Genomic DNA, 18750 nt, shown 5'->3' with positions numbered 1-18750 from the left:
GATGGCGCGATAGTTTGAAAGCTCCGTAATACCCATTTTCCTTTACCACACATGGGAAAGCATGGAAAGTCCCAGCTCCTTCACCTGCCCCCAGACATGTTTTTCATTTGTTTTCTTATTTCAAATTCTTATGAATAATTTCTGATAAGTCAATTTTCTGTGACACTGTAAACAACAGTCCCCTAAAGGTTTCTGCTAACCTGAAAATTTTATAAGCACATATTATTAATATAAACAGTTGCTAACAATTTCACTGGGACTGAGTCAAAGGTAGAATCAAGTGGCATGCCAAGAGAGACCTCCTCTAGGTTGAGCAAGATCACTTTTATTTGAATCGTGTTGGAGTGACTACACTAAGTGACCATACATCACTACACTTCACAACTGGTGTAGGTATAGGGAGTTGTCTGAAGTCCAACATGATATAGAATTAATTTCCATGGCTGATAATTCATTTAAGACCATTTACTATCCAACAAGTTTCAAATGTATCAGAATTAATCTTTGGTATACAGCCCACTAATTTTTTCAAAAAGAAATTCTGACAAAAACTTTACTAAAATTCAGCTCATCTTGATTTATGACCCATTATCTCTCACTGTGGTCACACTTCTTTTTTCTTGTTTTTTTTGTTTTTTTTTTTTTCCCCCAAAGAAAACAGGCTATTTTTGCCTGCTTCATTCTTTGGGAACCTATGTTTGCCTTCACAATTCACCACATTCTTTGCTCAGGTTCTAAAGCTTCTGTAGTCAACAGCCTGTCCTAGAATTTTGGTGAAGTGTAGTTAAAATTAAGTTCTTGTCTATAGTTCCCAGAATTTGCTGTTAAAAAAAAAAATCATTAAAATGTTTATTTGCCTCTAGCATTCTGGCATGGACTCATTCCTGAAACAGTCTCAAAGATTACAAACAGCTTTGCTTAACAACATAATACAGGATCTATGTCCACACCCACACCCATGTTGTTAGCCTTCCCCTCCTTCCTTCCCTAGTAGTCAGAGGAGAAATAAATTTCTCTTTCTACATAGAACACTGCAGCTCATCTGTAATTTTCCCTTTCACCTGCTGAAATGAAGCAGTTCCCTTCTTCATCCTCTTCATGACCCAAATGTAAGCCTGAAGACAGGTCCTCTTGTCTTTGGAAGAGTCAGCTGCTAGGGAGACTTCACCATAAGGCCAGCCCCCATCCAGTTTTGAAAGAGGAAGTGTGAGATGCAGAGACAAGGATTTCTGTATAGAGTCCTGAGTTCTGGTCTCAGCTGTGCTATTAATGTTGTACTCTGACCCTTAGGCAGTTATTGAACCATTTTCTGCTGCTGTTAATCTAAAAACTACAGCTAATACTACCTTCCCCAGTGAATTCCAGGGTGGTTGAGAAAATCAAGAGAAGACAGTGCTAAGAAAAAAAATATAAAGTGATAAAGTATGTCCTTGACGTATAAGGTTAGAATAATTCAACCTCAGAGCTGAGGCCTTCGGTCGAGGTTGTGCCCACTGGCCTCCCTTGCTCTCTGTCTCGATTGCGGTGTTGCCTTCATTTGTCTCTCCCAGCTATTACCATCCTCGGTCTGTTTCCATCCTCTCAGTTCCAAACTTCGCAATTACTGGTCCTCATCCTGACACACTGCCTTGCACGTTCTCAGCAAATGATTACTCACTAATTGGGAAAACCATCCAAACTTGTGAGGGAATGGGTCATAACGTGTTCCCTCTCTAGGCAACAAACAGCAATCCCTGGACCACCATGGAAGTTATGTTCCTGAAAATTACCAGGGTTGACAATGTCAAGGTCGTCTAACAAAGAGGAAATTGGAGGGAAGGGGCATTACAAATAAATGCTTTCATATCTACTTTTAAAACACAAAAAGAAAATGATTCTAGAAGGCATCTATTTCCAGATTACACTCATCCATGTTTAAAACTTGCTTCCAATATCTCAAGTGTCTATGAAATATTGCTGCCAACTTCTAAGGCAGATTCTTTCTCTAGTTTTCTATTAAGCAAAACCTTGATGTTCCAAAATTATGTTTACAAATTGAAAGCTTGTCTGTTGAATCTGGCCCAAGACACATTTTTTTCTCATGCAGTATTTAAACATTTTTTAATTTGAATGCCTTTAGACAGGTCATGTTCTTTCCTAATTGCCATAGTCTATATCACTCTCTGTTTATCACTGGTAATATTTGTACATTAGCATAAAGAACACAAAGAAATGATAAGAAATTCTAGGTGCTAGTTCAAAGAAAACACAAATTAGAAGTAAAATAATGTTGTTTCTGCTCTCCCATGTGTTAGCATTATGATCTTGTTCTCATCCCTTCTCTCTAAGTCTCAGTTTCTTCTTCTCTATAATGAGGGATCAATATCTTCTCTCCAGAATTGATGTGAAGGTCACATAAAATAATGTTCATGAATGCAATTCATACACTGTGAAGTATACAATAAATACAGAGTATTTTTAAGTAACAGCTCCCGTCTAGTACAACTCTCCCCCTATCTACATTTATTTGAATATCCTGTACCCTATCACCATCTGCCAACCAAACTTTGTAAGAAATACAGGAGCAGAAGACAAAGGGTTATTTACCTTGGTAGTTAATGCCCTATATGGATTCTGTTTATATAGGACTGTCTACAATTTTTCAGGCTAAAAATTACTCTGCACAGTTGCTTAATGGCCCTTTTATCTTCTCTTTAATCACATCTAGGACTTCTCACCATTCTCCCATTAGAGTTCCCATTTGTCTGTTTGATCATTTTCCTGATCCTTATTTGTATGCAGAGCAGTACATGACACTTGCTATATTTCTAGGCTAACTGATAGCAACTGGGGCCAAATGTACCAAGCAGCCAAGCAAACAGTAGAAAAATCATATTTTCCTAACTACATAAAACATACATGCTTATAGAAGTTTGAGCATACAGATGGACAGGCACTGAACAATAGTAAATATGGCATATTCACTGTTATGTTAGAGGCACCTTCATTAAAGCAGTGGCTCTAAACCTGACTTAAGAAGCTTAATAAAATCTATACAGATACTTGGACTCTAATACCAGAGCTTCTTATGTAATTTGTCAGGGTGATGTCTAGCCATCAGTTCGTTTCACAAAGCTTTTCTCCCTCAAGTCAATCTAGTGAGTAGCCAGTACTGAAAACAACAGGAATAAATCATGGAACTAGTCTTATCTTATGTGCATCTGAGTCTTGCTGTGTCACTCAGTGAATATTCTTCTTTTTCATGATAAAGATATTTCCTCTCGGAATTACAAATATTAATAATCTTCTCCCTCTACAAATTCAGCTCTCAGGAATCGCTTTTAGAGAAACACAAGTCTAATGTGTAAAGACAGAGATTCAAGGTGACACAGTATCCACTAACAGTGGGAGCAACTTAAATGCTCATCCACAGAGGATCAATCAAAACATTAATAATAATAAGGCACAGCCAATACAATGAAGCACCACACAAGCCTTAAAAAGAATGGCCTATGTATGGAAGTCCACTGTGACAGAACTGTACCCAGAATACAATTATAAATGAACAAAATCAAGATGTAGGATAATATGTATACAAGATATATTTTTCCATCAAACCTCTCACCCTCAAGTGAGATGACTATTTTTTTTTTATTTTATTATAGAATCTCAATCAATGGTTCTTCAATTAGTACAAAAAAATTCTACACAAGCATCAAGCTATTTAAGGAGTTAAACTTAGATGAGATGGGGAAAGGAAGACTTCTACTTTTCACTTTACAGTTCTCTTTATTAGTTAAATGTTTATAAATGGAATAGATTATGTATATAAGTTTTAAAAGAGAGGAGAACTACTCCCTCCCCTCACATACACTTCTTTCCAACACAAATGTTAATCTGGCTCTTTTAAAAAAGAAAATGATGGACACTAAACTGGCCGGGTTTCTCTGCAGATCAAAAACACCCTGCATCTTTTCCATTCAGCATTCCATTAAAGTGTATTAGAGCCAAGTCCTGTGTGTGGGAAAATGTGTCTTTATGTGTGTGGATCCCGTTGTAGTTACAACGGCCCCTCCCTTTGGTAACAATTTAACACCCACATGCATCCTCAGGAAGGTCAAAAGGGAAAGGCAAGAATAAAAAAACATGTTTAAGAAATGTTAACTAGCTCCCACTTCCAAAATTCTTTTCCCTCACATTAAAAAACGACATCATGCATGTTTCCATGAGTGTCTGGTGGCTTTAATAAAATGAGTGGTGATATCGTCCATAGAAGAAGTGGGAAGCTGGCAGCATGCTTTCCGTCGGAAATGAGGCACTGTGCTGGGAATAACATTGGATTTTACAACATAAATTTAAAAGTCATCATGCTTAATTCTGTATCCTTTCATAATTCCTAGAGGAGACTTGTGGCCATTTTGAAATGTTAGAGTCCTAGGAAAATAAAAATCATGGTATTTCCATATTTATGGAAAACCAGCACCTTTCAGATGATTTAAAAAAAAACCAAATTCCACTCACAAAAGAGAAAGTTAGGTAGTTTCCTGTAATTTTATATTTGAAACTTAAACTTGCATCTCCAGTAGATTTAACTGGCAAATCACAAATTCTAATCACTAGAATGTTTTAAGGTGTTTCAAGTGAAAGAAACAAGCTTTGGGGACTCATAATGATATTTGGGAGGCACTTCTGAATGTGCTGGGGTATCACGCAATTGTAAAAAAAAAAAAAAAAAAAAAGAGTTTAACTTTGGAATCCTTAGACAATGCACATTTTAATACTAGTTTTACCCTCAAGTCTCTGTGTATGCTCAAGTGTGTTACTAAAACTTTGTGTCATACTCTTATGACACATGGAAGTCGGCCAGTGTTACAAATCAGGGCTTCCTCTTTCCCTCTCCCCTCAGAGCTGGTTTATCAGCACACAGGGTTGAGCCCACGTAGAGCACTAGTATTATGAGAGACCAGATAAAAAGGCTATGCTTGGAAGCACTAGGAGAAAATGTAAATGTATGACTTAAATCCCATGTGGGCAAAGACCATGTGTGTTTTCTTGGAGAATTTATGCCATGACAGCGGGCAGCACAGGAGCTGGCATAGAGTAAGTACTGGGTAGGTATCTGTTGAATGGATGCAGTACTGGTGGGTGGATAGGATTCTCTGCAGCAGCATCAGGTCAGACCAGACTCCCACAGGAAGCCTTCCTGAGCTGTACATTTCTCTACAGTCACCAGGAAGCAGGCTGTCACTCTCTGTACAGCCCTGATTTGTAACACTGGCCGATTTCCATGGTATAATACTCCCACTATAGATAATTTCAAGCTACCGGTGGTTTGATAGGAGGCTCGAGACATTCCTAAATACTTCATCACTGGTTTTTATAAGCTGTTAAGAGCCAGTTCTAGCACTCTATTGGAGACCAATGGGTTTCTGTGTCCTATTTAGCCCAAGAAATGGCAACATTTGTTAGATTCTTGATGAGCATCCACCAAATTCCTCTTAATTCCAGTCTAGATTCTTCTTCAAGAAACTACAAAGAACTTCCAGGATATTCTCCAAAATCCACAGGGCAATAGCCAGGGTGATTCCAACTGGCCCCTCATCTTGGAAACAAAAATGCCCAACTAGGCTAAAGAGTGTTCTTTAGAATGCTGAAATATCATCTTACAAAACAAAAACAAACAAAAAATCTGCACATAACCCTTTCAACCTTATGGTGTGATTTCTAAGTTAAAAAACAAAAACAAAAACACAAGTGGCTAGGAAATAATTAATGTCCGGGTAGGAAAGAAAAAAACAAAGGAGGTCAAAAGAGAGAGGGAACCTGTCCGTAAGTCCTTCACTTTGTAAAGAAGTCTCACTACACTGAATACATGCTAGTTCAAGGGAACAAACTTGCCATACACGTGTTGGGTGGGGCCTAAGGGTCCTTACCCAAATGGAAAGCTATTTGCTATTTCACAACGTACTCCAGATAAAAGTGCATGCTCCATTAAACTTTACTTAACACCAAGTGCAATTGATAAATATTTGTGGAGAAGCTACATAGGCAAGACAGTGCCCTTGAGAGGTATGAAATACATTCCCTATCCTCCAGAAATTTGTAGTTTGGTTGGATTGAGTTTACGTATACTTGCAGAAGGATGGCTTGAGGGTGCAAAATTAGGCGTTCCCCAGATGAGTGGTTTTCATGGGAAAGGTCAATGAATTCTAAACCACTCCAGGCTGCTTTCCACTCTGTTTACTATCCAGTCTACCTACACCCTACCTAATCCCTTTCTTACCCTTTCCACTAAAGTCACAATAAGTTTATCTCAGTTCCTCAAGCAACGCATGCTCTCTTGCCTCTCTAGGGGCCTTCACATATTCTGTTCCTTTTTCCTGAAAAAGGCCCAACCACCACATTCCTTCCTTCCCAAATCCCCCTGAACATGTCTCTCTTGGAGGCAGACTTTAGATCTCAACCTAGCACTGCTTTGTTGTTTGGTCTCTTCCAAATCGCCTTCTCTGACCAATCTGTGTTTCATGTTCCTCCTTTAGACTGCAAAGTTCTGTGTGAATTCTACCATCCCCAGCTATGTATCACACCTAATTCTAATTTCCCATTTACTTGCTTGTCCTCTGTGAGAGCTCATTTGTAGCAGCATACTCTGTGATAAATATTTTACATGCATTGTTTCATTTGAGGCAACTCTTTATTATATACTATTTTGCAGAGGAACAACTGGGCTCAGAGAAGTTAAATAATTTGGACCTAGAATCTGTCATACAGAGTGAAGTAAGTCAGAAACAGAAAAACAAATATCATATATTAACACATGTATGTGGAATCTATAAATAGAAAAACAGTGGATGAACCTAGTTCCAGGGCAGGAACAGAGATGCAGATAGTAGAGGACACACGTGTGGACACGGGGTGGGGAGATGGGGGAGTGGAGGGTGGGTTGAACTGGGAGATTAGGTTTCTTGTGTAAAATCGATAGCTAGTGGGAAGCTGCTGATCTCAATTGAGCTCAGGGAGCTCAGCTCAGTGCTCTGTGATGACCTAGATGGGTGGAATGTGGGGGTGGGGTGGGAGGGAGGTCCAAGAGGGAGGGGATATATGTATACATAAAGAGTTGGACACAGAATAGCACATGGCTGGTTCGCTTAGTTGTACAGCATAAAGTAACACAACACTGTAAAGCAATTAAACACCAATTAAAAAAAATTGAATAATTAATTTGTGGTAACAGTCCTAGGGGGCTTCTCTGGTGATACTAGTGGTAAACAACCTGCCTACAAACATAGGAGCCATAAGAGATGTGGATTCGATCCCTCGGTTGGGAAGATACCCCGAAGGAGGGCATGGCAACCCATTCCAGTATTCTTGCCTGGAGAATCCCATGGACAGAGGAGCCTGGGGGACTGCAGTCCATAGGGTTGCAGAGTCGACATGACTCTTAGCACACACTCATGAACAACAGTTCTAGTGTATCAGTGAAGATCTCTGGTTGCAGAACAAGCAGAAGAGATACTACGTAGCCTACAGAAGCTCTGAGAGAGCCAAAGAACTGGGCTTGGGTGCTACTAGCCAAGTATATGGACTCACTCACAAGAAAGGCTGACTTATACCTCTGACTCCATTGGCCATCAATCAGCATGTCTGACTCTAGGAATTGGACACTGGAAATGGGACTGCAGGACAGAGGCCTCCTTCAAATGAAGATCTGCTCTTGCTGGCCACAGCCACCACCTCCCATTGCTCAGAATGGAGTCTGGACAATGCTATTGTTAACGTCCCAGTCTCTATAATGATAAAGAATGTCAAACTAGGGACCTCCCTGGTGGTCCAGTGGTTAAGAATCTACTTGCCAATGCAGGGTACACAGGTTTGATCCCTGTTTCGGGAAGATCCCATATGCTTTGGAGCAGCTAAAGCCTGTGTGCCACTACTAAGCCTGTGGCTCTAGCACCCATGAGCCACACCTACTGAAGCCCGTGTGCCCTAGAGCCCATGCTCTGCAATAAGAGAAGCCACTGCAACGAGAAGCCTGCACAGCACAGCTAGAGAGTAGCCCCTGATCACCACTTCTAGAGAAAGCCTGTGCACAGCAAAGATCAATGCAGCCAAAAAGAGTCAAGCTAGCAGAGTAATAAAATGAGCACCAGGTACACTGTCTTACAGTCAGAGCCATTTGCTTCACCTGGAGCGTTCAAAGAGCTGCAATTTAAACTCTAACTCCAAAGTCCATGAAGTGAATTGCTACCCTACTTCACACTGGTAGATGTCTGTGTGGAATGCCTTGTCTCCCAGTCTATTTAGGCCCACAAATGTTGGTTTGTATGGTTCTTCCAGGCTTATTAGCAGAGGAACACCTAAGCTGTAGATCTCTGGACTTCTCATCTCCCTCTTTTGTCTCTCCTGGGGATGAACACAAAACCTCTACTGAGTCATACAAGGTCAGGAGGAATGAGCCATCACCCTGGGCTTAGGTAGCCAGAAATGGACAATAGGGCATGATCTAGAAAAATGATTAGAATGAAAATGAACAAAGGTCAGTGGCATTCATTGGTTAGGGATCTGAGAAATATTAACTCTGATTCTCTCAGCAACCCTGCAAGGGAAACCCCCACTTTATAGGTAAAGGAGACATCTGATCAAGATCACACAATCAGTGAGTGCCAGAGGCACGACTGGAAGGTCCCTTTCTCTGCTTCCAAGACTGCGTCTTCCTAGGTGCTGATAATAACAAGCAGCACAGATTCTAGAATCAGAATCCAGAATGCAAATCCCAACTCATAAACTGTGTGACCTTGGTTAATTCACTTAAGCTTGGAGTCTCGGTTGCCTCATCCATAAAATGGTGATATTTATATTCAGCTGATGGAATTATTGAGACAATCAAAACAGATCATCTTATGCGAAGGGTCTGGGCTATAATCAGCACTAAATAAGACATTAGCTCTCAGTACTACTAGTGTTGCTATGCTATTATTATTATTACCCTGCGCTGTTGCCTCCTTGGGAAAAAAGAAATAAAACAAAACACAATATCCTAGGAGGGCAAATAGTATGTTGAATAAAACTGCTAGAGATGTACATTGGCATGACACATTCTTGGGGCCATGAGACCCTCCCCTCTTTCTGGACTGGAGAGTTCCTGCAAGGGAGTAGTGGGTGATAAGGCTGCAGACGGATGCCGAGCTGCATTGCGCTGAAAGCTTTGAATTCCCTGGGAGATGGGCTCAACTGGGCCCTGGCAGAGACCTGCCTTGGGGGGTGGTAGTCACAGAACTATTCCCAGCCGCTGTGCTTCACATCCTCGCCCCAACACAAAAGCGAAGGATGAGTGACACCTCAAACAACTTTGGAGAGTCTAACAACAATTTTCAACTTCAAACAGGCCACACATAAAAGTTGAAGACTTTTGCTACAAACCCAGCCACTGGGAAATCACTGCCTGGCTGACATTAATTCCCCTGTCACTGTGAAGCTGTTACTGAAAATGCAACTTTTTTTTTTTTTTTTTTTTTATTCTAAATCCTTTAACGTTTCAATCTAGGGCATGGGTAATGTGGAACAAATCCAGGTCAGGTCCTGCTTTTATCCACAAACTCAGTATCACTGTTAACTCCACAAGGAATTAAGGCCCAGAGGTGAGGGCAGGGAGAGAGGAAGGGCAATAGAAAATTATTTAGCTTTGACTAGAATTTGCTCTGTGTTAGCATCAATATTCAGCGGGTCACTATTATTCTCATCGGTATTGGGTTTTTAAAATTTTAATACCACATTTCATAGCATTTTAGACCCTATAAAGCTGATCAACGTATGTTATCTTTTTTATTCATTTGCTTTGGGAGGGTTAAACAAGTTCAGTTTCAGAATGACAAGGTTAGGAGTAGAAGGAACCTTCAAGATCATCCCAGGTTTGGTTTAGGATGAGCCATCTCAGGAGAAAGTGTTGACCAGGCCTCACTGCCAGGCAATGCCCGAATGTGGAATAGCTTCCAGATCACCACCCTTCTAGATTAAAGAATTAAAACCATTCACTAAGTATCAGTTATTGCAATGATACAGGGCACAGGGGATTGGGATGAAGGTGAAATCCTGAAGGGAGATTTCAGCCTAGTGGGAAAATAATCAACTACTTGTGTAATTACAGCATGAAAGAGCAGGTGAGGTACAGTTCAGCACAGACTGAGATAGAAATATCCATGCTCAGGGTTTCAAACTGGCACAAACATTTGCAGGGAACATGTAGTTTTAGTGTTTTAGATAAACATGGCATAGGTTCATTTTTTAAAAAAAATTCACATAAAGTAGAAAAGTATAAGAAAAGGGAATTTACTCAGCTGTCACTACTCAGATAAAACAATGCTAAAATCTTATTCAACATCCTTCCATGTATTTCTCTGTAGCCACCTGATTTTGCATAGCTGTGAAGTATGGGTACAACTGTGGATACATATATTCATATATGTAATCACACTATACATGTGATATATAAACTCATTCTTTATTTTGAAATGGTGACATGGACAAATGTTCATATTGTTAAAGAGTTAGCACATCATTTTTGGAGGTTGATTATTAGTTCATCCTATGAATGTACCATATTTAACCAGTGCCCTTTTGATGGTCATCTAGGTGCTTTGTAATTTACCCTTATAAACGATAATGTGATGTGGATACTTACATGTGCACCTTGCATACTTAGGTGAATGCCCTCTTAGGATAAACTCCTAGAAATAGGATGGCTCTGGATGATCCACACTGCTGATACAATACCAATTATTGAATTGCCTGAAGGGTTAGTTTTCAAATTTTAAGTCCTAGCCACCCAGTTGTGATGCCTTTTTGACTCACTGTTAGCGCCCCTGATTCTGCAAAGAAGACTAGGGTAGGGAGAATGTGGAATGGAAAGCATATCATTATTTTGGGTAAGCTACACATCATTTTCATGCATTGGAGAAGGAAATGGCAACCCACTCCAGTTGTTCTTGCCTGGAGAATCCCAGGGACAGGGGAGCCTGATGGGCTGCCGTCTATGGGGTCGCACAGAGTCAGACACGAGTAAAGTGACTTAGCAGCAGCAGCAGCACACATCATTTTTGAAAAACTGGTATCAATCTGTCCACTTTCTACATGAAGATCTGGGAGCTGAGAAGCTGGGTAAATTTCTGAAAGATAGAGGTCCAGTATTGAAACTTGGGCATTCATGGGGCCACAAAATGTCCTGAGCACCTGGAGAATGAGTGATAAAAGTGGAGAGAAGAGGATAAACTTCATCTGCTATGAATGTTTACTCTCGACTCCACCGTCCCTTTGTTTATTCCTACTAACATCCATCTGAATTCAGTCTTGAGGCTGAGGACTGTGCCAGCACCTGCTTGGGGCTCCTAAGCTTGACTTTTATTTTCCCCATGGGGCTGACTTTTTCATGAACTTAGGTCTGAGAAACAAGTGAGTTTCCTACTTCACCAAGATCTTAAAATAAGAAAGATCAGCCAGAAGCTATGCGGGGAAGCTAGCCAAAGAGTATGTTTGCTGGAAATAAAACTAGTAGGCCCTCCACGGCCAAGGGGAATAGACTCGGGGGCATTTCTTCACCATCTGTTTCAGCCCCAATGTGCCTTGATAGATGGTTTTTGCTTATTACCCATTACTCACCTCATCTCTCTCCCTGGACTCTGTTCCTTGAAATATGGTTCTTTCATTTGAATAGCAATGACTAAATGCATTGGAACTTACTTAAATACATTCTAAGAGCATTAAATTGGGAACACACAATTCAGCAATGCCAAACTCTAGTAAAAGCTGAAGTGATTAAAACAATTTAATGCATGAAACACGCATTCAGGAAGGCAAAGAGTAAGTTTTTCCAGTGCACCGTCAGCCTGGTGGTTGATATTTCAGAAGAAGTGGGTGGAGGCCATCGCCAAGAGAAAGTGAAATAATTGATGAAGACCCAAAGGAAAATGCCCTTGATCTTGAAGTTATTACTACATTTCATGAAATACCTTAAAAGTCAATGACAGACTATAAAGTCAGAAAGTCAATTGTTTTATTTTTTCTTTTACCCCTTTGGATACAATTCCAATATGTGCATATAAACATGTCAGACAGTCCTCCGGGGGTGGGTGGTGGGGAGGGGAACAACAAAAAACTATAGCTTGGGGTCTGGGTCATGTTTTCAAATAGCCTTATTATTCCTGTTATGAAGTGGACACTCAGGTATTTGGCCCAGGACTTTTATCCACACCCAAGTGACTGTGTGATTTATAACTTGCTGTCTACATTCTCATAGCTGTTTGGTCAATTTTAAAGCCTCAAACTAGGCTTGATGTTTACTTCATCAGGAAAAGAAAAGCATACACACCCACACACATACACACACATTCATCAAATTCATGTGATACATTAACTAGCATCTCAAACTGCCTTTGCCCTGGAGCCAGATTCTACATGTAGCTCTCTCCCTTCTTTTTTTCCGCCTTTTTTTCTTCCCTCCCCCTTTTTCCTTACTCCCTTTCCTTCTTTCTTCTTCGCTTCCTTCCTTATTTTCCTTCTATTCTTTCTTACTCTTTTCCTCTCCCTGACCTTCTCTTTCACCTCTTCTCTCTTCCTTTGATATCCACAATCAGAGAAATAAATGATTGACTTCATCTTGTCTTATTCTAAATGATTTCATCCTCATTTGTTTTGTAAATAATGTGAACATCTTGGAGAAAATGTTTCTTGTTCAATAGTACTGATCCTGATGCTTCCTACTTCTTGTTAAGCTCCACACCCCACCCCACCAAAAAAAAAGCTCCTCAACAACTTAAACCAGGGTGCATCAAGAAACACAGAAACGAAATTAAAATCTTGTGCACTTTTCCCCAAATGAAAAAAATTCATGTGTTCGTTTATAAATATTTATTAAGTTCCTGTGATGGTAGGCCTTGTAACTCATGCTGGTGCTATATCAATGGACAAGAGAGACTCCTGACTTCACTGAGCTTAGAGTTCAGTTATCAATACTTACCTTGAGAATCAATGGTATGGGTAAGGTCTGTTACCACCCCAGGCATTTATTTCTCTATATATGTCACCATGGAGCCTAGGGGAATTAACACCATCTTTAGCTCAAGGGGTAAATCTTGATTGGCCTAAATCAATTAATAAAATCACATCCCTATTGCTGCAGTTATCATTATCAGAGATGGGCACATTAACTGTGTCAGTCCAAACAGACTGAAGACTCTTAATGATTGAGGAAGGAAAACTAATTCCTCTGTCTCTTCACTGCCTCTGCCCTATTCCTGTTGGACATGAGTGAAGAAGAAACCAGGCATCCTACAGCCATTAAGTGGCAGATTTATGGGAAATATGGAAAGCAAAATGGAAAACAGAAGAAATCAGGTCTTTGGTAACATGAGTAAGATACTGGATCAAACCCCACCTGAAGCTCCTTGACTTTCAACTATTCTTTTTATCTGTATACCAGTTATAGTTGGATTTTCTATCACTTAAGAGATAAAAGAATACCAACACATACAGTGGTGTCTTATTTCTTCAATAACTTTAAGAAATAAAATACTCTACTCATGGACTTGTTCCACCTAATTGAAACTTGACATTATACATCAAACCATTTTGATTTAAGCTATTTTTCATGGGAATTATTACAAATTATTTGCTTCAGTACCTTAAGAATTATACCAAATAGAGAATTGCTAGTGCTCCTATAATATCAAATATCTCCTCCATGTTCCCATAGTACTCTGACACCTTCACAGACTATTGACATGGATTAGATTGTGGTCCAAATGCTAAATATTTCTGAATACTGTCCTTTTAAAAAAGCTGCTTCCTATAATTTTGCCATTAACAGTCCTAGCTTCTAGCTTCTGTTCTGTGTGAAGATCACCAAGCCAGTCTCAAATAGCTCTTCCTTCCCTGTAATTTATTGCTTATAAACCTGTTTTAAGCTAGGAAACCAAATAACTAAACCTGCTAGAATTGTGGCTAAAATAAGAGTGAATGGACACTAAATAAAAGCCCTGAGGGCTGTGGTGAGCAATCTCCTATGAATCACAGGCTCCTAATCCTGTTGTTGGAACTCTAAGGTTCCATAGGAAAATGTCAGAAGCCCCTTAGAGGGCATAAGAAGTCATACAGCTATGGAGTCTTGGGACTCCCAAATTCTGCTTCAATCAGTATATAAATCTCCATTTTTATGCATTATAAAACAGATAAACAGAGTTCTAGAAAAAACTTCATTTGAAAAAAAGGATTCAATTGTTTAGGAACAAAGATGAAAATTCCTCCTCTCTACCAGTTACCTATGACAGATCACCATTCTATCATTCTACTTGTTCTTTTCAGGTAAAACATTTTTCATGGTAGAGAAATTCTTATATGTGGAAACTTACCTATACAGTTCCAATGAGGGCAAATGATATACCCCATCTCTGCCTTGAAGACCCCCAATGGCTTAATTAAGCTTTACAAATGTTTATTCAAATCTCACTTCAACAAAATTCACCTTTGCAAGGTCAACCTATCTATATACCTATGGAATAAAAGTCTGTCATCTTCCATTACTTTAAGATGTCATCAGTTGTAAGATGTGCCATTATTATAGGTAACACCAAGAAAGAAAGAAAGAATTACAATTAAACCATAAACCACAGATGCCTTTTGAGCAATACCTCACATGCAACAGTTCTGTGGAGACTTTGGCCCATTTCTATCTTGGTTTATGCCCCAGAATTTCTCTGACATTGCAGTGTGACATACCTGCAGTTTTGATCCTTTCACATTTGCAACAGAAGATGTGAATTTATGCCCCGTGGGGCAACTTGTTACCAACAGTAGACAGGGTCCTCAGGCAGATGATACTGAGCAACACTTTACAAAGGTCTCCACAGAAAGTACAGGATGATTTACAAGTCACCTATAACCCTGACCATTCAATAATACTACCTTGTATTAACATCCTCTCCTTCCCTGTTCACTCACCCACTGCTGACCTGGGTGACTGATTCCCAAATAAACTACCTGCCGCAAGTGCTACAAATAGTAATTCTCAGGCATGCACTGGAGAAGGCAACGGCACCCCACTGCAGTACTCTTGCTTGGAAAATCTCATGGACGAGTCACGACTGAGCGACTTCACTTTCACTTTTCACTTTCCTGCATTGGAGAAGGAAATGGCAACCCACTCCAGTGTTCTTGCCTGGAGAATCCCAGGGACGGGGGAGCCTGGTGGGCTGCCGTCTCAGGGGTCGCACAGAGTTGGACACGACTGAAGCGACTTAGCAGCACCAGCAGCAAGAATGCACTGTGACTAGTAAAACATTTCAATTTCTGAGATGTTAAGTTGTGAAAATATTTGCATCTTAGAATCATGAAATATGGTAATTTATTATAGAAGAAACTGATATCAAAGACAAGCACCTCACTCCTGCTGCTGCTGCTGCTGTTAAGTCACTTCAGTTGTGTCCGACTCTGTGCGACCCCATAGATGGCAGCCCACCAGGCTCCCCCGTCCCCGGGATTCTCCAGGCAAGAACACTAGAGTGGGTTGCCATTTCCTTCTCCAATGCATGAAAGTGAAAAGTAAAAGGGAAGTCGCTCAGTTGTGTCCGACTCTTAGCAACCCCATGGACTGCAGCCTACCAGGCTCCTCTGTCCATGGGATTTTCCAGGCAAGAGTACTGGAGTGGGGTGCCATTGCCTTCTCTGACTTCACTTCTAAATGAGTAAATAAGCACTGTGATTTTTTTTGTAAATGGTTCTGTTTCAGTGTCACAACTTTGCATCTCTCTCTACAGCCCAGGACAATATTCCCTGCTTTGTAAATTACTCAGTCTTCAAAGAGAGACTGGATTATGTTCACTTCACTCTACAGAAAGGAAGGAAAGTCCATTAGAGACTTTTAAGATCTTTCTTTAAATCCACCCCTGATTGGCTTAATAAACAGTACCTGCATCCACCCAGGTGTTCATAATAGAAATTGGAAATCACTACGATTTCTCTTTCCAAGTCATGATACTCAATTCATTAGTAAGTTATGTTAAGCGTGCCTCCTTAAAATCTGTACACTTCACCCTATCTTTGCTGCATCCACCTCTTCCACCTATTCCATACCATCATTTTCTTTTTATCTAAAAATTCACTGTGTCTAAACTGGCCCCTGCTTCTACTTTACTATTCCTCAACCCATTTCCTGTATTACTCCTCCCTCCCTCCTTCCGTCCTCCATTCTTTTATCAAATAGTTATTGTCTATGTGCCATGCTCTGTGCTTTTCTTCGTTATTATTTTCATGATGCATCTTCTTTTCATCCTTTTATTTTCAACCTAACTGATTTTATATTTAACTTATGTCTCTTATAAATGGCACATAGACAAGTCTTTAAAAATTCAGTTTTTAAAAGAATTTACCTTGTTTGTAATTTTGACACTCACTTTTAGTTTTCTACTTTTCATATATTTTCATTTCTTTATTCCTGCTTTCCTTCCTTCTTTTGAATTCCTCTTGTATGCTTATACTCATTTTTTCTCTATTAGCTTTTTAGTTCTATATTCTTGTATCTTATTTTTAGTAATTATCCTAAAGATTTCAATATGCAACCCTGAATTTAACAGTCTACGTTGTTAGTACTTTTTCCATTTCCTGAACAACAAGAACAACAAAACACATTAGCTTCATTACTTTTTTGCCCTTGCATCCTCTTTGCTACTGTTGACATGTCCTTTTACTTCTATGATGTTATGAACTCCTTAACAGTTTTATTATTGTTGTTTAAAACAGTATTTTTTTATATTTACTCATCTATTTACCATTTATGGTGCTCTTCATTTCTTCCGGCTTCCACTAGGGAAAACTTTTCTCCACCCTGAAGAATTTCCTACAGTAGTTCTAGGAATGCCTACTTGTTTGCAATTAACAATCTCATACTTTGTCTAAAAAGTTCTCTCCTTATCACTCATTATGGAAGAGTATTTTTACTGGTTATAGAAATACTGATTGAAAGTTTTTTCCTCTCACCACTTTAATCAATGTAATTCCATTATCTTTTGACTCCAATAACATTGAGTAGAAAGTTATCACTTCTTCTTTGAAAGTAATGTGTCTTTTCCATCTGGCTGTTTTAAGTTTTTTTTTTCCTTTATCTTTTAACTTCTAACAGATTAAATAAGCTATGCCTATGTAGTTTGTTCTGCTTTTATCTTAAAGTGCATCAATCTGTGCTTTCTGAATCTGTAAGTTAATAGTTTTCATCAATTTTCAAAATTCTTGACTATTTTCTGCTTAAATATTTGTTTTTGCCTTGTTTTCTCTCCTGGAATACTAACTGCATGTAATCTTTTCATTGTTTTGCATATGGTTCTTGTACTTTCCATTCTTTTTTTCTCTTTACATTTCAATTTGAATACCATCCATTAATCAATTTTTGCATTTACTAGTTACATATTCTACTATGTCTAGACTCCAGTTTGAATATTGTGTTTGTACTTCTAGACAACTTAATTCTTTTCATATAATTCTTGATTGAAATGCTAAAATTTTTCATTATTTTCATCTGTCAATTTTTCTTAGAACATTTATCATAGTCATTTTAAACTTCTTGTCTGTAATTTCCAATATCTTTCTGCAGGTCTGTTTCTATTAGCTGTTTTGTTTTTTTTTTTTCCTTGATTACTGCACAAATTTTCCTGCCTCTTTTGTGTCTTGTCATTTTTATTCTATGCTGAACACTAAGATAAAAGAACCATAGAATCATCATATTTTACTTTCTACCAATAGGGGTTCCCCTTTCCTCTGTTAGACAGTAAGGAGCTGATCAGTATAATCCTATCATGGGTTGACTGGATTATGACTGAGTTGCACTTTTAGTATGGTTTGGGGCTTCCCTGGTGCTTCAGTGGTAAAGAATCCACCTGCAGGAGAAACAGAATATGGGTTCAATCCCTGAGTTGGGAAGAACCCCTGGAGAAGGAAATGGCAATTCACTCCAGTGTTCTTGCCTGGGAAATCTCATGGAAGAGGAGCCTGGCGGGCTGCAGTCCATGGTGTCACAAAAGAGTTGGACATAACTTAGCAACTAAACAACAGCAACAACTGCATCTTTGGTTCCTCTGGCATGGCCCTTCCAGGTTTTGTTTGGGAAACTTGATGAATCTCCTCAACTATGCAAGTGTAAAACTTTGAAGTTAATTCTTCAGCTCCATATCTTATAGAAGTTACATATTTGGCAAATGTCTTGAGGAAAGAGAAAAGCTGTGTATTTTTTGTTTGTTTGTTTGCAGTAGGTCCACCATTCCTTATAGTGGGATGTTTCCTCCTAAACACCTAGGGTGACCAGTTCAATCTAGTTTTCCTAGAACTCTCCTAGTTTTAAACCTAAAAGTCTACTTTCCGGGAATCCCCTGATGCACAGATGGATTAAGACAATTGCTCACACTATAAGCACTGCAGGAGTGGGAGAGTTTTCACTTCTTTCTCCCCAGCCCCTCAAGTCTCATATATACTCTTAAAATTCGGCATGTTTCCCTGTGTTTGAGGCTTCAATATTTTGAAATGATTGAAATGAATGAAGTGGCTGAAAATGAAATATTGAAAGATGTGTAGATACAACATGGTAGCCAGTCCAGGTTCGATGCACGATACTGGATGCTTGGGGCTGGTGCACTGGGACGACCCAGAGGAATGATATGGGGAGGGAGGAGGGAGGAGGGTTCAGGATGGGGAACACATGTATACCTGTGGCGGATTCATTTTAATATTTGGCAAAAC

At 39.4% G+C, this 18750-nt stretch overlaps 1 long non-coding RNA gene across 17 annotated transcripts in view; it reads right to left on the bottom strand.

Moving 5' to 3' along the window:
• LOC129636993 (uncharacterized) overlaps nucleotides 1–18750 on the bottom strand; it is a 499812-nt gene that overhangs the window by 223403 nt on the left and 257659 nt on the right. The window contains exon 10 of one of the 17 annotated variants that reach the window (XR_008707286.1): nucleotides 2411–2426. The exons of the other annotated variants lie outside the window; for them this stretch is intronic. This is a non-coding gene — a long non-coding RNA (uncharacterized LOC129636993). Of the gene's footprint in view, nucleotides 1–2410; nucleotides 2427–18750 lie in introns of those variants that run through there. 17 annotated transcript variants of the gene reach the window in all.

This window comes from Bubalus kerabau, chromosome 1 (genome assembly GCF_029407905.1).
Source record: "Bubalus kerabau isolate K-KA32 ecotype Philippines breed swamp buffalo chromosome 1, PCC_UOA_SB_1v2, whole genome shotgun sequence".
In the NCBI taxonomy this organism is placed as follows: Eukaryota; Metazoa; Chordata; class Mammalia; order Artiodactyla; family Bovidae; genus Bubalus; species Bubalus kerabau.
The sequence above is the reverse complement of the archived record's forward strand: the minus strand, read 5'-3'. Positions and strand labels throughout refer to the sequence as shown.